Source organism: Macaca thibetana, chromosome 5 (assembly GCF_024542745.1).
Source record: "Macaca thibetana thibetana isolate TM-01 chromosome 5, ASM2454274v1, whole genome shotgun sequence".
NCBI lineage: Eukaryota > Metazoa > Chordata > Mammalia > Primates > Cercopithecidae > Macaca > Macaca thibetana.
The window spans coordinates 155,107,984-155,132,911 of record NC_065582.1 but is presented as its reverse complement, the minus strand read 5'-3'; the positions used below and the strand labels follow the sequence as shown (position 1 = coordinate 155,132,911).

General features: G+C 34.9%; 1 non-coding gene across 1 annotated transcript; it reads right to left on the bottom strand.

Annotated features, from left to right (window-relative positions):
• Positions 1 to 15,827: 15,827 nt before the first annotated feature.
• Positions 15,828 to 15,906, bottom strand: LOC126955849 (small nucleolar RNA SNORD18). The gene has a single exon (XR_007726136.1). It is a non-coding gene; the product is annotated as a small nucleolar RNA SNORD18 (small nucleolar RNA).
• Positions 15,907 to 24,928: the final 9,022 nt, after the last annotated feature.

Below are 24,928 nucleotides of genomic sequence, written 5' to 3'. Positions count from 1 at the left end.
TACAAGAAAGAAATAAACAACCCCATCAAAAAGTGGGCAAAGGATATGAACAGACACTTCTCAGAAGAAGACATTCATACAGCCAACAGACACATGAAAAAATGCTCATCATCACTTGCCATCAGAGAAATGCAAATCAAAACCACAATGAGATACCATCTCACACCAGTTAGAAAGGCAATCATTAAAAAATCAAGAAACAACAGGTGCTGGAGAGGATGTGGGGAAATAGGAACACTTTTACTGTTGGTGGGACTGTAAACTAGTTCAACCATTGTGGAAAACAGTGTGGCGATTCCTCAAGGATCTAGAAATAGAAATACCATTTGACCCAGCCATCCCATTACTGAGTATATACCCAAAGGATTATAAGTCATGCTGCTATAAAGACACATGCACACGTATGTTTATTGTGGCACTATTCACAATAGCAAAGACTTGGAATCAACCCAAATGTCCATCAGTGACAGACTGGATTAAGAAAATGTGGCACATATATACCATGGAATACTATGCAGCTATATAAAAGGATGAGTTTGTGTCCTTTGTAGGGACATGGATGCAGCTGGAAACCATCATTCTCAGCAAACTAGTGCAAGAACAGAAAACCAAATACTGCATGTTCTCACTCATAGGTGGGAATTGAACAATGAGATCACTTGGACTCTGGAAGGGGAACATCACACATGGGGTCCTATTGTTGGGGTGGGGGGGATGGAGAGCATTAGGAGATATACCTAATGTAAATGACGAGTTAATGGGTGCAGCACACCAATATGGCACATGTATACATATGTAACAAACCTGCATATTGTGCACATGTACCATAGAAGTTAAAGTATAAAAAAAATAAAAAATAAAAAGATGGTGGTGTACTATGGTTTTGTATTTTTAGTCTCTACTAAAAATACAAACAAACAACAAAAAAATAGCCAGGTGCAGTGGCACATGCCTTTAATCCCAGCTTCTCGAGAGGCTGAGGCAGGAGAATCTCTTGAAGCCCAGAGGCAGAGGTCACAATGAGCCAAGATCACACCACTGCACTGCACTCCAGCCTGGGCTACAGAGTGAGACTTCATCTCAAAAAAAAAAAAAAAAATAGGAAGAATCATTCTGAATGATATGGTTTGGCTGTGTTCCCACTCAAATCTCCTCTTGAATTGTAAGTCCCACAATTCCCACATGTGGTGGGAAGAACCTGGTTGGAGGTGATTGAATTATTGGATGGGTCTTTCCTCCACTGTTCTCGTGATAGTGAATGACTCTCATGAGTGCTGATGGTTTTAATAATAGAAGTTTCCCTGTACGAGTTCTCTTTTTGCCTGCTGCCATCCATGTAAGACGTGACTTGATACTCCTTGCCTTCCACCGTGATTCTGAGGCCTCCCCAGCCATGTGGAACTGTGAGTCCAATTAAACCTCTTTCTTTTGTAAATTGTCCAGTCTCAGGTATGTCTTTATCAGCAGCATGAAAATGAACTAATATAGCTCTCTGTAAGGAATTTTACTTGAAAATTGGGAACCTAGGTTGATTATTAAGAGATTATGACTCCAGAATAAGAATAGTGGGTTTGTGTGAAAGAAAGGCATGGGATTCAAGATAATCCTGTTTGTTCTAAAGTAGGGTTGTGAGTACCACAAATGATGATTGTATCTTTGAGTAAGGAAAGATGCACACGCTGATTGTCTAAAACTATTTCTTTTTCCTCTTTTAAATATAATAGTTAATTTAAAAAAAAATTATGTTTAATGCTTATGCCAAACAAATACAAGCAAAAAGGAAGAGATAAAAAAAGAAGAGATCATAGAATCTGTACAATGAAGCAGGAAAAGCTATATATATATACACACACACACATATACATATATATATATTCATTTTTATTATATCATGAATTACATTGAGAAAATCCCAGATTTATGCATTGTCAAGGAGGAAAAAGAGTGGTGTCTACTTCCAGCATAATGAGGAACATAAGTCACTGGACTAAACGTAATGCTATAAAAAAATTGAATTATAAACTAAAGGCTAAATCTTGCTTATCTCTGGTTCACTGATTTGTACAAGATTAGAGGACTCTATCTGGACCTATAGGCTTTCTTTTCCTTTCTTTGTGTAAATAACATTCCTGAAGCATTTTAGCAGCCCATTAGACACAGTATGACTGACTTGTAAGCCACTTTTCTTCAGTTCATCTTTACTGAACATCTTCAATATCACAATGTTGTTCAGAGTGCCTCCTGGCCGGGTGCATTGGCTCACGCCTGTAATCCCAGCACTTTGGGAGGCCAAGGCGGGTGGATCATGAGGTCAGGAGTTTGAGACTAGCCTGGCCAACATGGTGCAACTCCGGCTTTACTAAAGATACAAAATTTAGCCAGGTGTGGTGGCACACGCCTGTAATCCCAGCTACTCAGGAGGCTGAGGCAGGAGAATCACTTGAACCCAGGAGATGGAGGTTGCAGTGAGCCGGGATCATGCCATTGCACTCCATGTGGGCAACAAGAACGAAACCCAGTCTCCAAAAAAAAAAAAAAAAAGAGTGCCTCCTATAGTCTAGGTTAAGATGAATATCATTTGAACCTTTACCTTGGATTTATGTATTCACTGGCTGTATTATCTTAGCAAGATATTTAATTACTTCTACCAAAAAATGACTACTTTAGTATGTGTCCTGGATTTGGAAATGATGCTAACTTCCTTAGCAGGGCCACTGTTAGTACAAATTGTCAATAAGCTTCAATCATAATGATTGTTGTTTTTATTTTCATTCCTTCCTTTATTTTCCCTAGCTCAAAAGGTTTGTTGAAACATTGTTCAGAAGCAAAGGTCTTTCTGATCAGGTCTTTCACGCTGAAATATTATTACTGAGGGACTTAAAATTTGCTCTGCAACCTATGATAACTCTTTTATAACCACAATATTTTTTCTACATTAGCTTCATGTGAATCCATAGCCTGGTTTCTTGCTGAGGTAGAAACCAACCCATTCACAATCAAAATTTTCTTCAAAATAATCAGTTTATCCTGACTTAAAAGGAAGGACAACATCTAATGAATCTCCACACTGTTTTCTGGAACACTCCATAGTCTGATTAGCTTTGGCCTTCCATACCATTTTACAGATTAGGATCATAACTAAGGTGAATTAATAGGCAATAAGTCAGTAATAATAAACTTCCTTAAATCCTAGTAGAAGAGTATAAAAGAAATTCAAGATCTAAAATATAATCCAGAATATTATTTTACAGTAATATCACTGAAGCTATTAAACCTTGTATTAATGTACCCATTAATGTTTTTAATATAATAAATATTAAGTGGCATTTCCTTTTTGTCTTTATAACTCATTTTAAGATAATGTTTTACTTTCTATTATTTAATATATTGCCTTGACTGCTTGATCCTTTTGTGAATGTAGGAGGTGTATGTATGTCTCTCTCTGTGTATGTGTGTGTGTGTCCAAGAGTAGACCTATTATTATCAAAAGGCCAGCAGCACTAAAGGCTTGAATCGGTGACCCGAAGGTTAAATTCCACAGCGGTAATCACTAAGCTGTTCTCCATTATAGTTGTAATAAAAAGACTGGGACTGCTGACATCTGGTACCTCCTCATCTAAAACCTTTTAAACTGTTTGTGAAAAAAAAAAGCTTTTATTCAAGTGAAAAAAAAAATCCTCTAGGTGTGTGTTACTTAAAGATCTGGAAATTTCCTGTAAGATACACTGTCAAAGATGGTCAGAACACATCTGTACTAAAGTAAAATGTTAAACCACACTTTTTCAACTTTACACTTTTTCTTGACCTATATAAAGAGCATAATGAGGACACATGCAGAACAATGCAGTATCACACTTTTTAACATTCCCTCATAAAATGAACATATTTTGCTGATTATCAATATGCTAATTCAAAATGACTAAAAGATGATAAGTAAAAATATATTAATTAAATTATTATGAACCATAAGTTATAAGCAATGACTGTTTTTCTTATATATTTAAACAGCTTAAGTAAACTATTCCTTGTATCCTTATGTACTTAATTTCAAAAACACTTTAATAAGAATAAATTTGCCAAGTGGATTTACATATACTAGATATTGTCGGCAAACAATAAACAATGAAAATTACAGTGCACTTCTCAGTTGTAGATTTGCAAGAATTTATTAAAATGAATTATTTTTACTATGAATATGCTATAAGGATTTGCTACCTTTAGAAAATTTTACAAAAAAATTAAAGATGTATAATAATACAATTAATAATCAAAAAGTAAACTTTCTCTAAAAAGATACATAATTGTATGGATTTTAAGGACTCTTCTTTCCTTTTCCCAAGGGAGACTGATGATTTACACACACTCTCACTGGGTGTTTTCGAGTAACAGCACAGATGCCAAAATAAATAAATAAACACCAACAAAAAACACTATTAATTGCCCTTGAAGAATACATTAGAATTTGAGGGGCAAAAAACATACACGCTCAAATTACTTAGGACCACTAACAGAAGCAAATAATGAACAAGCGCCAAATAGAGTATGGTCCAACGGAGGAAATAATTTAACTCTTTGCTGTTTGTGGAATACATACTCAAATGATGTCTGCAGTTTGGATACTATTTATTCCTTTAAATGTTTAACTTTATTATTGCATAAAGATTATATAGCTATTTGGACAAAATATCAATCTTGTCCCCAGAGAACTGTCATCAAAGAATTATAGAAAGTTTACTTAATTTGATACTAAAAGATCAGAGTTCACTTTTTGGTTTTACTCATTACTAATTTTGATATCTAAGCGAATTGAATAATTCTTTGAGTTAGTATTAAAACAATTACTGTTAATATAATTAAATTTAAAAACAGTACTAAAAACTAAAAATGACTCTTTCCTCACTGGGTCATTGTAGATAGAGAATGAGATTTATGTAAAAGGTTCTTGTAAACTGAGGCAGTCTGCTTACTTAACAGCTATTATGAGCTTGTGTTTAAATACTTACATTAGAAAGTAAGACATGCTTCAAAAAGGTCATAGTAAAAATGCAATGTAGAGATAATCAGGGAGGCAAACACTTTCCCATCAAAGGAGAAAAGTAAATGCTCCATGGAGAAGGAGCATTTGAACTGTGCCCTGAAGGATTTCTATTTACATTTAGCTTCAGAGAATGATCACCATTAGGAAGATTATTCTAGAAGAAAGTTATTCAAAAGGCATTTTGAATGAGATAAAGAATTATGGCTTATTTCATATGGGTAGGACAAAATTAGATTTGAAATAATATCATGTTCAAAGGGTCGAGAGAGAATCTAGTAAGTACTGGGTGGTGAATTGCATACGAATTTGCATGGCTGAATATAAAGAGGCTTATATTTCTTTAGAAATAGATTGAGACTGAAAAACTATAAGCATTTAAGAGGAACTTTTTCTGTTTTTCTTTTTTGAGCAACTTGACAAACATTTACCAAATCAGGGGTAATCATAAAGTAAAATATAATATTCATCATTTGCCTTACTAGACATATTCAGAAGTCTCACCATACTTGGGAAATATATTGTATAGGTGTAATTAATAAAGAAACACATGAATTCTCTGCAATGTTTATGATAAAGATCAGAACAAAATGTTTGAGTGGGAGAGAAGAAATGGGTACCATTTAAATGTATGTTTTAAAGATTATTTTATCTGGAGTCAATAGATGATCCTAGTGATACCTGTCCTATTTGGTCAGTTCATAGCCCTCCTCCCTCATGCTACATTCTCATTAAATTTACTATACGGTTTGCCCTGAAAGGCATTAGGTACTTACTTCCCTAGCCACAATTAGGCAATCGTATACATTTCAATATTATTCTTGTATTAATACTCCTCTCACTCACATTCAGTTATTTGCTTACAACGGCCACTTCCTCATTAGAAAGTTACATTGTAGGCCACAGTAGGTCTGTTTTACCTCCAGTTCCTCTTTGCAGCATTCATTAAGATAAGCAGCCCAATATCCTTTCAAGAGAGAACTTGTCAATCAGCCAGGAGGAGTGCAGTTAGCTGACACTGTCCACCTGTTGGCCTTCAAGATATAACAAAGTATTTGAACTGAGGCCACACATGCTTTTTTCAGATAGCCTGTAGGAAATGGCGGACCACAATTGGGACACTGGAGCCTGGCCATTTCTGCCCACTGTGACACCTCTATGGGTGCTCCTTTTGCTGAAGCTCCCCTTTGGGCTTGTGGAGAATCTCTCAGAGCTGCATCCCAGAATGAGGCTCTTTCTGCCAATCTGTCTTTCTTCTTCCTCTGTTCACATGGGTGTCAACTGTGACATGGTCTGAAGGTCTTTTCTGTCCTGCCAACTCTTTTGCCCTCTCCTGTCTTCCATAAGTATTTCCCTCAATAAGTCTATTGCAATTCTAATTCCATATTGGCATCTGAAGAACAAATTGACACAATGTCAGAATTCCTAGTAATCAGAAGTTACTCAAAACTATCTGTGGAATAAATGGATGGATGGATAGTGCATGGATGAGGAGAATTGCTAGAAATAAGAGGGAAGTTTTAAATGTAAGAAGTAAAAAGACAAACTTTATTCACTTTCTAATTTTTTATAATAATGCAATCCATTAAAAATAACCAGTCCCTTTCATCACTAATGTTCTACCATGTTTTTGAAGGAAGAATGGGAAAATAATTGATAACATGAAATATTATAATATATTTATATATTACATGTATTATATGTAATTTCCCGATACTTCTTGCAAATAATAGCATACATATATATGTGTCACATATCATGAAATATAATTTAATTTACACAGCAAATCAGGAAGGAACATAAAACTCAAATTAACAAAGTGAGTAGCTAGCAAGTGGAAATGATGGAATTTTATCTTTTCTTTGCTCCCAAAGATTCAAGGGCTAGCCTCTTAATAGATCATTGTGATGCTTTATGCTTTAAGTTAAGAATTAACTATAACAAAGAGAATATTAGGTTATAATTATGTCTATAGGAGTCAACTTTCATTCACCTGACTACATGGATTTTTCTCTACTAAAAAAAGTTGCTGTGAAAAGTGATCTTATTTTCCTGTTTTGCAGCTAAAAATATTGAGGCATTTCATTTAGTGCTTGTGTATTTCTGGAACTTTACTTCCTACTTATAATGTTTCTATAATGGAATAAATGTTGATTTTATCATATTTCCACTTTGAATACATACATATATATATATGTGTGTGTGTGTATATATATATATTTTTTTTTTTTTTACAAACACCCAGCATTTATTTTGGAATACTACATCTCCAACACAAACACTGTGGTATTAAAGGACAAAGTGATGGATGGTGGTTGTCTCTAAGTAAAAGAGTCTTAGAGTTAATGTGATTACGCAAATGTTCATTTTATTACATCTTGTATGTACTGAATTTTTGAACAGATGCAATAAACAGTCAATTACTTCAGTGATGGGTAATACCAAGTAGTAACTACAACTAAATCTGAACTGTATTCCCCAAAACAGACTTTCAAACGTAAAGCTGTGTTTTGTCTAGCTACCATTTTTCAATTAATCATATACTAATTGACTTAGTAAGAAATGTGTTGGTTGTCTAACTCATTTAGAATTATCTTGCCGGAGCTTCCAGGAAAACCAATGTGCTCTTCCCTGTGACACAAGTGCTTGCTAAATCAGTAAGTCAGTAAATGTAAGTTTGCTGATGACAAAAATGTGTCAATTTTTTCCTTGTTGTTTTAGACAAACACTTAAAATATGGAGAGATAAATTGGTTTTAAAATGCTAGAGACTGGTGCATTCATTTTCCAAAGCAATTCCTTTTTTCTGCCTCTGATTATATTTGACTTTAAAAATAGCAAAAGTCAATTGAGTGCCCTGATAATAAGGGGATGTTTGCTGATTACAAACAAGAGATACCAGTTGTGTCTGTTTTTGTGCATAGCACACAATCTATCTCTACATACCCCCTGCCCCTTTAAATTTTATAATTTTCTATTTCTTCAAAATAGTCACAGATGGTGGCAGACAATTACATGATAGTAGACTTTTCCGAGCAAAGCCCTGGAATGCCATATCTTACCACTGATGTGTTGAGTGATTCCCCTTGAAGGACCATTTTATTTGATGTTCTGTGACCCAGAGACTTGACATGGCTACACTTCCCAGAGAGTCTCATGGAACTAGGAATCTGTCATCCCATGGTAGCAGTACGTTGGCTTCTACTATAGTAAGTTATATTATCTCTCTTTTTGAAAGTTATTGTATGAAAGTAAAAACATTATTGCACACAGAAGAAAGATATTTTCAAGTCTAAGTTTTATCTAGTTACGAATCTATATATTTTAAGAAAATTAAGTGAGAGAACATGATTAAAATCAATGTTAAATTAATTTATTGTGAGCAGGCTGATCTGGATAAGTGAATTCATCAATAGTGATGACTGATATCAATATTGACAATATAAATGTGTTATGCTTTAGTTTTTCTCTCTGGAGTGTGCATGCAAAACCATGCTTATTAGAGGTGCTTTTGCTGACAACAACAGATTCATTTTCATAAACAATTACAGGGAGCTACTGAGTATTTTTAAATGGTGGAATAAATTGATTAAATAAAAGAAAAATGGGGACATTTTATTGCAATATAGTTAAGAATTTCCCAAAGTAGTTTATGATAGATGCATTTTAAATAAATAAAATCATTTACTTAATTAACTTAATTAAGTACACTATTGCACTTGCCTGCTGAAGGGCTGACAACAACTGGGTAAGTAATGCTTTTGCCCTTTCTTGAACATAAAATCTGGATGCAGAATCATTATGTACGTGAAATTGCCAACATAGAGCTAATTCACTTTACCTGCTAAAGTTTACTTTATTTTGAACTGATCAGCGAGGGCTTTAAAGAAAGGGTAGGTGATTAATAGAGATGCATAGATAGATAGATAGATAGATAGATAGATAGATAGATAGATAGATATAGATATTTCCTGATTTATAAATTTTCACTCAAAATTTTAAAACACTGTGTAAGCTGTGTGTGTATACATACACATGTACGTACATGTACATGCATAAAAATGGGTGCAGAGCCAGATATAAGATATAAAGATACTATGGAAAAAAAATCAAAAGTTTGCATTCTCTTCCCTGGCTCATTGTTTCCCTATGGCAAATTAGGACCAATGCTACCACAGACTGATTTTTTAAAGTCATACATCCACAATTAGCTAGGTGTCACCTAGAAACTACCACTGTAGTCATCTCTGTAGTTTCTTCTACATTCAGTTAAGAGATAATTGAATAATAATTGTTATTTAAAAATCTGACTTGCATGGAAAAGTAGCTTCAACATTGGAAAACTCATTTACAGAAGATATTGACAGTTCAGGCTATATATCTGTGGAAGGAGTCTATGTTAATTTGCAGTTTGGTTTAGATGAGAAGAAATGTGGACAGTAAGAGCCAGAAAGGGCCTGGCTGCAAATCCCAGCTCTACCTAGGAGCCTAGATTTGTGACCTTGAAAAATCTATTTAACCTCTCATCCCCTCATATACACAATGGAGTTAATAATAGCAGCTATCTCTCAGGTTTGTTCTCAGTTTAAATGGATTAATATTAAGATTTAGAATAGTTTCTGTATCAAACATGTCAGGCTGTAGATGTTTTTATAGAATAAAAATATATCTCAGGACCCTTGATGCCAGCGTAGACATCATGAATCTTCAATAGAGGTATGGGTGCGCACAATTCCTTAAGCTTAATTGTCCATACAGTGTATTTTTGGATTACTAGATCATGAGTCACAAGTGTTCTCTTGCACAAGTTTGCAAAATGCTAGGGAAGTGAATGAGCCAAGATTCCCTTTCCATTTTCTTCCAGAGTTGACACACTAGAACCCTGTGACAACAAAAGCTGCAAAGAGACACCACTGAGGGAATGTGATCCAATATCAAGTGAGTAGCAACAGATGCTGCCAAATGCTTTTCACTTTTAGCACCACTACTGATTTTGTCTTTCTAATCTGTGTGTGTTTATTTAACTAAGAATTCTTGACACCAAGATTCTCATAGCAGACCTACTTATGAGAGTCAAATATCCAATAGGACTTTATCTCAGACAAGTTAAAGTTTCTATGTATGTGGTCATCACAGGCAATCTCTGCAATGATCCTTTCTTTCTCATGCATACTCAAGTGGCACAAAGTATTCCAAAGCCTGAATATCCAATGAATATCTAATGAATGGTTAGTATTTGCGAACGGAACTCACTATATACACACATCCTATATATCTTGTAATAAAAATAAAAAGAAATTATTACAGAACACAAATAATATAAGCAATGAGGAACACACAAAGAGTATGAGTCTCATAAGATGAGTCTATTTATATTTTGACAACTTGTTGAGGCAGCACTCTTCTGCGATTACAATTTTGAAGAGACAGGAAAGATTTAATGAATAATTTAGATTTACTGAAGTTTGAAAAAAAAGTTGTGATTTAAATACGCAGAATACTTAAGAGAATCAAGTACATTAAAGAGAACCAAATTACAAAGGTGGAAAAAAATAAAAGGGTATGGAGAACAGTATCAGTAAACAACTTTACTGAAGAGGAATGTTTATGTCAAATTGAAGATAAACTTGGTGTTATAAGTAGGGTTAGAACACAGGTTCAACATTCATAGTAACTTGTTCAATAAGTATTTATAGTTTTGTGACCTCCTTGTGTTTAAGGAATTATGCTGGGAATTGTGTAAAATGTAGCCAGCAGTTGTTTGAAACGCAAGAATTATTTTTTTCTCCACGTCCCCTAAAACCCAAAATGATTTATGTCAAATTTATCTTGAGGTGGAAGATTCAGATTCATCATTGTTACTGTATTTTAGATCATGACTTCTTTATGTTCTGATTAGGTTTGATTTATGAATGTGGGTGAGGAACAAAAATAAAAGAGTTGCACAAAATGGTCATGTATTTTATTTAGACAATCTTTGGTCAAGGTTTCAGTGACACGGAGCATTTGCTCTTCATCAACATTAGGTTTATTGTCTTCATGCTGTCTGGTGACAACAGCCGTATTTCATTGTTTCACTTACCTTTGGAACACTGCTCACTAGGCATTACTCTGCAAGTGAGATTGTCTTACCTTTTGGGATTAGTATTAGTGTCTCAATTTGTTGACTAATTTCTTCATAAGGTGTCAAAAATCCTAAATAGTGAGAAAAGGCTAAGCGTTCTTTCATGTATTGGCCTTGATTTGTGCTGCTGTTTTTCTTTTTGGCAAGTAATTTAGATGATACCGGTAGCATAGCCATACGATTTTGGGTAGTTGGATTCAAGAATCAACCAAATTATTCATTGTCTGCATTTCAGATTTAGCCAGATTGTCATTTAGAATGTATGATTGTGTTATTTTCTCATAAGCCACATATAAGTATAGTAAGTTAAGAAGTATGTCTCTTCCTCATCTGTTAATTTGAAAGAAGTAGTTGTCAGACCCAATGAAAGCATGAACCTCAGAAACACTAGGACTGGGAGGTTCTAGACTGTGAGAAGATAATACTGTCCTATCTTTGACAGAGTGTGCAGAAAAATTTAGAAGGAAACGAAAGCTATTACTTGTAGATAAGGGATATATGTAAGTTGCCGTTAATAACTTGGCATATGCCAGTTTCTCCTAAATCAAATTTTATATTTGATAACTACCATTACAGATGGCCAAATAAGTGGTTATTTTACTTAATAGTCCATGGATCTGCTGAGTCTTGCTGAGCTGAGGGAGGTGATTAACATTCAAATATACTTTCACTTGTCTTATTAAAATATATGCTTTCCCAGGAAAGAGAATTATTTCAGTAAAAAGTTTTCAGCTACTGGCTTTCAAGGAGCAATCGTTAGTTCTACATTTAATGTAGAAACTGGAAAAGATTTTAAAAGTGTGGGAAAAAGAAGTACACTGAATTAGGTGTCGCGACATTTGCTATTAACCTACCTCTGTCATTAACCAGCTTTGTGACCTTGGATGTGTTCTTTAACAAAACTGGACTTCAGTGCTCTTATGTATAAACAGAAGAAACTATACAAAGTATCATTTAATTTAATTTGTTTTTTATTTTATTTACTTTTTTTTTTTTGAGACAGAGTCTCTCTCTGTCACCCAATGTGGAGTGCAGTGGTGCAATCTCAGCTCACTGCAACATCTGCCTCCCAGGTTCAAGTGATTCTTATGCCTCAGCCTCCCCAGTAGCTGGGACTACAGACGTGCACCACCATGCCGGGTTAATTCTTGCATTTTTAGTAGAGATGGGGTTTTGCCTTGTTTTGCCTTATTGGCCAGGCTGGTCTCGAACTCCCGACATCAAGTGATCTGCCCGCCTCGGCCTCCCAGAGTGCTGGGATTTCAGGCATGAATCACTGTGCCTGGCCATAATGTGTCATTTTTAAATCTCAACTATATGGCATGTCTGTTTCAGGCTGGACTGAAACTGACCAACCAACCTAATGTAACTGGGGCTTAGAGGCACACATTAGCTTTTGAAACCCATGGATTATTTAGAAATCAATTGGTCATATATACCAATTGGCCCATGGTTAAAGGCAAAGGTCCAGACACAAGTCTCCAGTATAAGCTATCCAAGGATCCGCAAATTCTCAAAAGTGTCCCCAGAGTAGCCATTGCCTGGATGCTGCTTGGAGAATTTATCAATCTCAGAGCAGAGCAAAACCTATATTACGAAAGAAGCTATTGAAGAACTAAGAAGAGAACTAATTTTCTCAATAAATTGTTCACTTTCTAAGGCCCATAAAAATAGAAAATTATAATACATTTTCAGAGAACTATAAACAAGAAAGAGTTAAGTGAAAATTAAGGAGTCACATTTTTTTTTTAATCCATGTAAAATGAACATTTCCCTTTCAGAGAATGCTTCTGCTTGAATCAAGTTTCTATGCTTCTATTTATATTGCAAGCAACAAAACCAAACAAAATAAAAGGAAAAAGATGGAAAAGATGAAGGAAGGAGCAAGCCAGAGGAAAGAAGGAAGAAGGGAGAGAAAGACACACACACACACACACACACACAGAGAGAGAGAGAGAAAGAGAGAGAGACTGACTTTTCATTTGCTCAAAATGAATTTCATTTTAACTTTTTTAATCTTACATCTTAATATGAAGAAAGTTGACCTCTTCTTTTACCAATTCTAATATTATATTTAATTTTTTTCATATACATCATTAAGGAGGGAATAAAAAGATATTTTTACCTCCTGCTAAATGTTTGCTTAAGCAAAACATATCAGTTACACAATATTTACTGAGCTAGTCGTATTCAGAACACTGTAAAAGGCAGAGTGCTGTAATGTTCAAAGATTACTGTGGTGTGTTGCATTTTGCATTCCCAAGATAGTATTTTTTCCACAAATGCCCTTTTAAAGCATAGCATATACTCAGAGGGCCCCTGTAAGAATTTAAATGAGAATTCTTCAGAAGAAATAGTGTTTCAGAGTATTAACATTTAAACCTCTAGTAATCCCTGAATAGTACCAAATATCATTTCTTTTGAATCAGGATACTGCATTACGCTCAAAGAAAGCAAAACTGAACAAGTGGCTTGGAAGGCATACATATAAAGCTTTTGGGTAATTACAGATTTCTAGTCATGTCGCCACAACGGATGTTAGTGTAGCTGTTAATAGTTCTGTTTTAAACTCTGATTTCCCTATAGCATGTAACTTAAAAACTACATTAAAAAAATGCTGAAAGTGGACATAAAAGAACTTTAATAAAAATATATATAATTACTTTCTACTCCTTTTGCAGACTGTGGAGATTCATTCCTAAAATGAAGTTTTTGGTCACTTAATAACAATAAATTACTAAATATTGAATGTTATAGCATGTGGCCTTTTCAATAACTCAGAAATACGTTTAGTTTTAAATAAAATTTAATGTGAAAAAATAAAATTTTCATAGCTCTGATTTTATAAAGTTTACTTGGAAATACTTATATTTTAAAATGTAAAATAGATAAATTATTAAATAATTTTAAAATAACTTTCAGAATATGACTTAATTGCATATTTTTCACCCTACTTAATATGTTGTCATTCAGAAAAAAATCTCTCATCAATACTTTAATACTTTTTTTTTTTTTTTTTTTTTTTTTTTTTGAGACGGAGTCTCGCTCTGTTGCCCAGGCTGGAGTGCAGTGGCCAGATCTCAGCTCACTGCAAGCTCCGCCTCCCGGGTTCCCGCCATTCTCCTGCCTCAGCCTCCCGAGTAGCTGGGACCACAGGCGCCGCCACCTCGCCCGGCTAATTTTTTGTGTTTTTAGTAGATACGGGGTTTCGCCGTGTTAGCCAGGATGGTCTCAATCTCCTGACCTTGTGATCCGCCCGTCTCGGCCTCCCAAAGTGCTGGGATTACAGGCTTGAGCCACCGCGCCCGGCCTACTTTAATACTTTTTTTAACGGCAGATATACCTTTAAAGTTGATGAAGTAGCAAGAAACATTACACGGATTTATGTTTCATTTGTTTCAGTGTCACCATATTTGATATGCAACTGACAAGGCATAATGTCACTATGTAAAAATATACAACTTCATGTAATCTTAATGTGATAGGAACAGAAAATATATGTAGCAGTTTCTGCATGATTTCTCCATTGAGCAATGACACCATCATTGAGATAAAATTCAAAGTGAGTGCTATAAGCAGAGTTGAAAGTTTTACAATGCTTCCTGAAATAAATGTCACAAAATTTGATATATTCAACACATGCTACTCATATGTAAATTAACATGTGGGGAGTGTATGTGAATCACTGTTTCTGACATTTATTTCATGGTGCTCTATAAAATCTTTCACTTCTGCTTATTGTTCTTTTTTATTTTTCTCAAATGAACAAATCTTTTTCAATTACAGAGAAAAGTTCACATTAAAAATACTGACACACTGGGTACTTCATTTATTTGAAGTGGTCTTAAAAGAATGTCCTAGCTTTTATTTAAATACTTCTGTGTGTCTATTTAAATAACTTCAACTTTAACTAATTATCACTTTTAACTCCCTTTGTTATTTCAACATATAACATTATATCATTTTTTGACTTTTTAATTTTACTCCTTACTTTCTGTCAATGCTAGTCAATATTGCACTTAAAGAAGAAATATATTTATTCTTCTTTGTCCTTACAAAATTAATCATCTGATCATTTCTAAAAAAAAAAAAAAAAAAAAAAAAAAAAAAAAAAAAAAAAAAAAAAAAAAAAAACTATACATTTTTGAATTCATTAAAGTTGTATTCTGTCAATATGTTGTGACCAACATCTTAACATGAGATCTTATGTGAAAAAACAGAGAATGTTTGGGTAAAGAGGCAATATATCCCTTTTTCTCAAGAATCTTGAGATCGTTTACAGAGAATGAAACAAATATTTAAGTAATAGAAAACAAAAAAGAATGATTCCCTAAGATTTCTTTTTTTTTTTGAACAGTGTATTTGCTTGTATACCAGTGCTCTTTTCAGGGTGATTTGGGTATAAAATCTAGTGAGTATGAGAGTGGATTCTTTTTGTATGTATATTCACTTGTTAAGCCTATTGGCAGGACTCTGCCTATATTCTTCCTTCAGGTTCTAGGAGACTGGGGACCAGGGATATATTTCTTTCTTTTTTTTTTTTTATTTCAAATTTCTTATTTATTTATTTATTTATTATTATACTTTAAGTTCTAGGGTACATGTGCAGGTTTGTTACATATGTATACTTGTGCCATGTTGCTGTGCTGCACCCATCAACTCGTCAGCACCCATCAACTCGTCATTTATCCACAAATATCATGTGTTTCAAAAACACGGACCAATTAAGTGGAATCTCATCATTTTGTTCCCTAAGATTTCTATGATGAATTGAAAAGTCTGAAAGGCAGTTTCTTTGAAAGAAAATTTTGAAAAATGAATAGTATTTTAATTTTTATTTCTTTCTATAAAATATAAGAATTTTGTCATAATGGCACTAAATTTTTGAAAAACAAAACTATAAATAAGAGAATGAAATAATACATAATAGTTTATACCACGTATATGCATAAACATTTAAAAATAAGCCATGATTTTAGTATTTTTATTTACCAGTTTAACTTTCAATTATGAGTATTTCTAATGAATGAGATTTCAGAGGCAATTAAGAAAAGGTGTTTTAAGCGAGCGATATGTTAAGCAATGTTGAGGATGTAAGCAATATGTTTGGAAAAGAGCAGTTGAAAACCAGTGCAAGTTGAAGTGTAATAAGACACAAACGGAAAGCAATTGAACTTACAGCCATATTTTGGAGGATCTTCAATGTGGCATTGTAAAGCTCATATTTAACACAGGTGGATATGAAAGCCAGTGAAGTGTTTGGAGTAGCCTATAGTATCAAGGGGAAGGCCGGGCGCGGTGGCTCAAGCCTGTAATCTCAGCACTTTGGGAGGCCAAGACGGGCGGATCACGAGGTCAGGAGATCGAGACCATCCTGGCTAACACGATGAAACCCCGTCTCTACTAAAAAATACAAAAAACTAGCCGGGCGAGGTGGCGGGCGCCTGTAGTCCCAGCTACTCGGGAGGCTGAGGCAGGAGAATGGCGGGAACCCGGGAGGCGGAGCTTGCAGTGAGCTGAGATCGAGCCTGCACTCCAGCCTGGGCGAGGAGCAAGACTCCATGTAAAAAAAAAAAAAAAAAAAAAAAAAAAAAAAAAAAAAAAAGAAAAGAAAAGAAAACAAAAGAAATAGAGTTTTATTGAGAAGTAGACATGTCGATCCAATAGACACTATCAATGTCTACAAAGATTTAAAGCTTCCCCAAGGAGGAGGATTACAAATTCCCACCATGTTGAACACAGACATGACTTACTTTAATCTGTGAACTTTGTGTAGAAGCTCCACATAGTACTCTTGGATGGAAGCTTTACAAACCGTCACGTATGTGATTCGTCAAATTTCAATTTTCTTTTCTTTCCCTTCCCTCCCTCTCTCCCTCCTTCCCTCCCTCCCTTCCTTCCTTCCTTCCTTCCTTCCTTCCTTCCTTCCTTCCTTCCTTCCTTCCTTCCCTCCTCCCTTCCTGACTCTCTCTCTACACTTTCTTCTTTCTTTCTTTTTCTTCCTTTCTCTCTTTTTCTTTCTTTCTTTTCTTCTTTCTTTCTTTTTCTTTATTTCTTTCTTTCTCTTTCTTTCTCTCTCTTTCTTTCTTTCTTTCTTTCTTTCTTTCTTTCTTTCTTTCTTTCTTTCTTTCTTTCTTTCTTTCTTTCTTTCTTTCTTTCTTTCTTTCTTTCTTTCTTTCCTTCCTTCCTTCCTTCCTTCCTTCCTTCCTTCCTTCCTTCCTTCCTTCCTTCCTTCCTTCCTTCCTTCCTTCCTACCTTCCTTCTCTTTTTTTTTTCCTCTGGGCCTCACTCTGTCACCCAGGCTGGAGTGCAGTAGTTCAATCATTGTTCATTGTCACTTCACACTCTTGGGTTCAAGGAATCATCCTGCCTTAGCCTCCTGATTAGCTGGGACTACAGATACACACTAACCTGCCTGGCTACTTTTTTTTTTTTTTTTTTTTTTTTTTTTTTTTTGGTAAAGATGGGGTCTTGTTTTGTTGCCCAGGCTATCCTTCATATTTCTTATTCTATGTAGAGGAGGCCCTATCACCAAGTCCCTTAGTGAACGTCACATCACACAGAGCTTAATTGGAATCAGGGAGACATGTAGCAAAAGTAGAAATAAACCTTTGTTGTTGTAAGCCAATAAAATATTAGTTATTGTTGCTGTAACACAACTTAGCCATTTTAATGCTACATGTCCTCAAGAAGAAGCAAATGAAAGATAAAAATTGTAAGAAGTAAATGACCACCATTGTCAACCATTGCCTATTTTAAAATAATGAGGCCTAAAAAAATTTATACAGTCATCTGGAGTGTGCAATTTTACTAGTTGTGTGAACGAAAGCTTACAAGAATTAAAGGATGAAATCGTTGTATTTCATCTGCTGAATGTTACTACTTAAAATGCAAATGTCATTCTGATGCTCGATTCTACAAATATTTTACTTCATTTTGTTTTATCTCTTTCTCTGGAGCTCAAAAGAGGTTCTTTGGGTCTACAATGTTTTAAAATGTCATAATGTGGTTTGCTTTGGATATATTCTTAACATTCAGATGTTGTAACTCAGGATCTTGATCTCTAAACTTTGTTTTAAATGTTATTTTATTATATTTATGTTCTAGGCTGCAGGTGCAGAACGTGCAGTTTTGTTACATAGGTATAAACGTGCCGTGGTGGTTTGCTGCACCCATCAACCTGTGATCTACATTAGGTATTTCTACTAATGTTGTCCCTCCCCTAACCCCCGCCCCCTGACAGGTCCCAGTGTGTGATGTTCCCCTCCCTGTGTCCATGTGTTCCCATTGTTCAACTCCCACTTATGAGCGAGAACATGCAGTGTTTAGTTTTCTGTTTCTATGTTAGTTTCTGAGAACAATGGTTTCTAGCTTCATCCATGTCACTGCAAAGGACATGAACTCATCTTTTTTTATGGCTGCATAGTATTCCATGGTGTATATGTGCCACATTTTCTTTATCCAGTCTGTCATTGATGGGAATTTGGGTTGGTTCCAAGTTTTTGCTATTGGATATTTAATATAATTAAGAATACAGGGGAAATAAGTTTAAAGGAACTATTAAAGCTCTTCCTTTTTTCTAAGAAAGAAAAACACTCAGAAGTTGTCTAATGGGAACATCTTGTGGTACCTTTATGAGTATTCATTTGAGAAAATCTCTTCCAGTAGAACCCATGTGATCTGTGGGTGAAACAGAGAGAAAACAGGACATGCACACTTGTGGGCTCTGGAAGCATAGTGAGATGGACATGTTAACTGGGGAATGAACAAATTGAGAAGAGGTGGTGGATGGGCCTGAGCTCCTGTGTTTATGTGCATGCAGTGTCCAGATCATGTGTTTACGTGACTAAGACATCAACGCTTTTGATAATATATGAAATTGAATAAAAGCATTTCCACCAACAAAAAAGTTATTTTATTTTATGTTTTGCACTTTTTAAATTTGTGCTCTATTTTCAGTTATTTTCCCTTCAATTTTACCTGCTAACTTTTCTGTTGAATTATTTTTTAGTTTCACTAGCATAATTTTAATTCCACAAAGTCTGTTTTTTCTCAGAAAGATGTATGTGTCTATCTGTTTAAGTAGATGGGATATATTTACTTATTTTTACCAGAATCTTAGTGAGTTTTGTGTGTGTGTTTGTGTGAAATCATCTGTATTCTGAACTCTGAGAATGGGAGGAAAGCTGGCTTGGATGTCTGAGCACATCCTCCTGAGCTATGCCTTTTGTCTCTTACTTCAGAAATATTTTCTTTGGCATTAATCAAAGAATAAGTTTCCAGTTATCTCCTTAGATGTGAGTGAAACAGTCTCCTAGCAATGGTTAACCAGGGAGGAGATCTGAATATCCAACTATCTCTTAAACTCTAAAACATTACTTTGTAGGACAAATTTCTGTGACATTTTAGGGTATCCCAATTCCTTCAATTCCAGAAGATTCTGTGAGTAAATCAGTTTAATTTTTGGTTTTCCTTACCGCTAGCTCTGATTCAACATCCTTAGCTCCACTGAATAATTTTTTGTCTTCCACCTCTTTCCAGATTCCAATAGTTTCTTATTAAAATTCTCACACTTCGTCTTTAGGGTTTATAGAAAACAAACTTTTTACCACTCATAGATGCTTATCTTTTTTGAGATTTCAAAGAAGTGGAAACTCAGGAGTTATCATTTTCTTATTTATTTATTTATTTATTTATTTATTTATTTATTTATAATTTCAGTTCTAGGGTACATGTGCACAACGTGCAGGTTTGGAGACCCCATTCTTTAGTTTCAGGATGATTTCACAAAAGCATGGATCATGACTTTGACAGCTACTACAAAAAATATTTACACACACATTATAAATATGCATATGTATGCAAACTAAAATCGAGGAAGTGAAGACAGGTAAAAAAGATGGGGACATTTATTTTCACTTAATATTCTTAATGTTAGCATATTGAGAATATTGTTTGAAGTAGCCACAGAGTTACTGATAAAATTATTTTTGGCCGAATAAAAGTTAATACATACTTAAACTTTTTTTGTTGCATTAGGTAACATAAATTCTGCAACGTAATGGGAGAAAATTTATTTTAATACGATGAGATCACGTTTGAAATGTGTCACTTTATTTTTATTTTTAAATTTATTTTTTATTATTATTATACTTTAAGTTCTAGGGTACATGTGCATAACGTGCAGGTTTGTTACATATGTATACTTGTGCCATGTTGCTGTGCTGCACCCATCAACTCATCAGCACCCATCAACTCGTCATTTACATCAGGTATAACTCCCAATGCATTCCCTTCCCCCTCCCCCCTCCCCATGATAGGCCCCGGTGTGTGATGTTCCCCTTCCCAAGTCCAAGTGATCTCATTGTTCAGCTCCCACCTATGAGTGAGAACATGCGGTGTTTGGTTTTCTGTTCTTGTGATAGTTTGCTAAGAATGATGGTTTCCAGCTGCATCCATGTCCCTACAAAGGACACAAACTCATCCTTTTTTATGGCTGCATAAAAATAAAAAATAAATAAACTTTATTGAGACCCGGCACGGTGGCTCAGGCCTATAATCCCAGTACTTTGGGAGACCGAGGTGGGCAGATCACCTGAGGTCAGGAGTTTGAGAACAGACTGATCAGCATGGTGAAACCCTATCTCTACCAAAAATACAAAAAATTAGCCAGGCATGGTGGCATGTGCCTGTAGTCCCAACTACTCGGGAGGCTGAGGCAGGAGAATGTCTTGAACCTGAGAGGCAGAGGTTGTAGTAAGCCAAGATCGTGCCATGCACTACAGCTTGGGCAACAGAGCGAGACTTCATCTCAAACAAACAAACAAACAAAAGCTTTAATGAAATATAATTCATATAGTATGCAAATTATTTATTTACCAAATCAAATCAATGTATTTTAGCACATTGACTTGTGCAACCGTCACCACAGTGTAAATTTCAATATTTGTATTACCTATTTTCATTTTAGGGAATGTTTGTATGTGAATATAAACACATACATAAACACACTTATGTTTATAAATTTGTGCATATATACACATGTGTATATGTACACATGTGCATATGTACATATCATATAGGCAGCTATGCTATGTGTGTCCATATACATTCATGCATTCCCACAAGTCAACAAATCCTTTCTATTTAAGCAGTTTTTTAAAATCAGTTAATTATTTTGAAAAAGAGGATGCCTCATATTTTGATAATATTCATTGACTTTCAGATGTGTATCTCAGGTTAAACCTTTTTGATAACGTTATTACCTTGATATTCTGACTTATATCTTCCTGTGTGTGTGTGTGTGTGTGTGTGTGTGTGTGTGTGTGTGTGTGTGTGTGTGTGCGCGCGCGCGCGCGCATGCGCGCGCACGCGCGCATGCGTGCATGCACGCATTTAATTTTACTTTTGTCCTCTGATAGGTTTCTGTTGATATGCTTGTCATTAATGCTATAATATTTTCCCTCAAATTGTCATTTTTGTTTCATTGTTAAGACTATTTTTCAGGAAATAGGTTAATTTATTAGGTGTGCATCCAATTTTTAAACTCTTTTTCATAAATGTTTAGAAAGGCCATCACAAGATTGCTTTTGAATTATTTTTATATCAATTTTACACCGACAATTTAGTGAAATTACAACTTACGTGGGTTTATAATATTAAAAGTTGGCATTGATATCTCAAATATTTAGCCAAGTTTACTTTTCTAATTTTTCCATGATCAAAAATTAGTGTAATTTAGAATCTAGAGTAAAATCTTCTATTATTTAAACAATCTGGATATGAATTAGTCATTAAGGTTCCCTGTTTTCAAGTAAATATATATACACCTGTTTATATGAAATAACAGAGTCAGTTGGCCTTTATAAGTTGGTGTATTTTATTGGCTATTTCTTGGAGCATACATGGTATCGCATATTTTTGATGTCACTAGCTGACATTCAGATGGGTAACTTAGGTCTTAAACTGGTTGATAATATTATTTCTTTAGTATCCTGACTTACTTTTATGTTCCTGTGTAACCTCTCCTCCCCACAGCTATATACACCTTAACATTCTATTTGGAAAAGTAAACTAGGAAAACAAATTGCAGTCAGCTTTTTTATTCTTCTTGATAATATATGTTGTTGAAAAAACAATAAAATAATTAGATGTTGCTTTAGGCTTTTTTGTCCATCTCACATGCCCTGGACCTTTGGATTGTGGCAATCATCAATGTCACAGATAGGAGAATATGAGATCATAAGGTTTTCTGTAGTCTTTTGGAGAATAAACCCTGAGACCAGAAAAAGCAATGTATTTGTTTGTTTAGCAAAGTAATTTCTTTGTTGCAGTAATAGAGCAGCATGTGGATTAGAACAGACTCTTCAGGGTGCTATGGTAGGTTATACCTTTAAATTACTAGAACTATAAATAGAAGGATATACAACATCTGTACTAAAGAAATGTTGCTGCCATTAGTGCACACAGTGTAGTATGTCATAGCACAACATTTAATAGGCAAGTATATATTAACTCCTGGTATGTATCTTTTTCTTGAAACAATTTTTAAAAATATCTCTAATCTAAATTTATTGGTGTTTTTAAAATTTTGAACTAAAGGAGAAAATAGCTATTTTGAAAATTCTGCCTGAAATGTGACTTAAGATTTAATGTAAACCATACAAGACACAGTATTTATAATCACCTACTAATTATAAGGCACAGTGCGGGAACCATATTAATTTATTTTCAATAAAAGTGTGTGTACCAATGTAAATGAATCTTGGACAGACTCTAGACACGTATCACTTACAGTCAAAATGTAGGCTAAATTCATTTGAAGAGATATTTATCCTGGTTTCCAAGAAATAATCAAGCATGATCTGAGCACATTAGAGAGAATATATAGTCTGCAAAGTTTATGATTCTTAAACTTCATTCTCAAATCTTTATGTGCTTATTTTTTTAGTACTAGCTGCATTTCTGAAGTGCAGCTTCTGGAAATTCCATTAAGAACCAAATCTGTATAGTCATAATATATGTTCATTGAAGAAAGCGATTTTTAGGAGATTCATGAAGCTTTAGGAATTTAGCACAAAAGTGGCCCTGCTGGTGGAAATACACCCTTCATAAATGAACACTATGAGTGGATGAGGCAGTACATCACAACAGATCAATAATCAACATGATGTACTGTCTCGTGGCAAACTTTCTCTTCCCCATACAACATATAATAGATCAATAGGAAAATAATTCCAAGTATAAAGTTACTGGCAAATAATTATGTTTGAATTTTTCCATTGATATTTTTCCTCTGGTATTTCAGTTCAGTTTAAACATACAGAAAAAGGTGGAGTAATATAATTTAATCAGGTAAGAAACAATTTGGAATATAGTTGACCTACTTCCCATAAAAATACTAACTTGTCAATTATTTTGCTCAGGAGATTCTTCCCAACCCCCCATCCCACTCCTAGTAATTGTGTATTTTTTCTTCACCAGTGACAAATACAGACCCAGGACAATCCAACAGGATATGTTTCCCTTTCAAATTCTGACTTACGCAATAAGCTTTTTTTTTTTTTTTATAGAGCGCCTCTTTATATTTCAGACTAGGTTTGTGGTACTGAGGATACAATTATAAAGGAGATGGATATCACTGTTTTCAAGTTGTGTACTCTTCAGGGGAAGACATACCATAATAAAAGCACTTTTAAGGCTATGTAGTAAGTGCTGTACAGAAGTTGCATGCTAGATGTGCTGTGAGTGGAGAGCTATGTGCAGCTGGTCTGCTTCTAAGTATCATGAAAGGCCTTGCAAATAACACAAAGTTTCAGATGGTATAAGAAGGAACAAGAAGTTAGATGTATCCCAGGAACAATGGCAGGAAAAATGGAAAGTCAGGGAAAATGCACAGAGGTGGCAGATAAGTAGCTGTGTGACAGGGACTCCTGTTTATGTTAGAGGCTCACCAAAGCTAAGAAACTATTATATTAGTGCAAAAGTCGTTGTGTTTTTTGCCATTATTTTCAACAGCAAAACCCTCAATTACTTTTGCACCAAAGTCATATCTGCTTAATAAAGCTCAGAGAGAAGCACATGAGGTCTTATGATTTCCATAGCCAGAAAATGGTAGATCTGCCACACCTCAGTCCTCAGAAATGAATCAGAACCTTCAAATGTAGTCGTAATATGAAAGGTTTTTTTTTTTTTTTTCTCCCCGAAAGGGAGTCTTGCTCTTGTTGCCCAGGCTGGAGAGCTGTGGCATGATTTCAGCTCACTGCAACCTCCGCCTCCTGGGTTCAAGCAGTTCTTCTGCCTCAGCCTCCCGAGTAGCAGCGATTACAGGCGCCCACCACCATACCTGTATTTTTAATAGAGATGGGGTTTCACCATGTTGGCCAGGCTGGTCTTGAACTCCTGACTTCATGATCTGCCAGGCTTGGCCTCCCAAAGTGCTGGGATTACAGGTGTGAGCCACCGGGCCTGACCAGAAACTTAATTTTTTTTTAATGATATTGGCCAATTGTCATATAATTGTCTATACAGCATCTAAATGCTACATCTCCTCCATATTTTGAAATCCCCCCATTGCATAAATAAGAATTATTGGGGAGGAGAATTCATCTGTCACTGTAATAGCTCACTCAGGCAAATCTTCCTATATGGTGAAAACACATGACTTAGCTAATCAAATGCATCCACCTAGCATGTATATTCAATATCTAGTGACCCAAGAATAAGGATAGTAAAAAATTCATCTTAGTGGGTAGCTATGGAAGTGGTAGC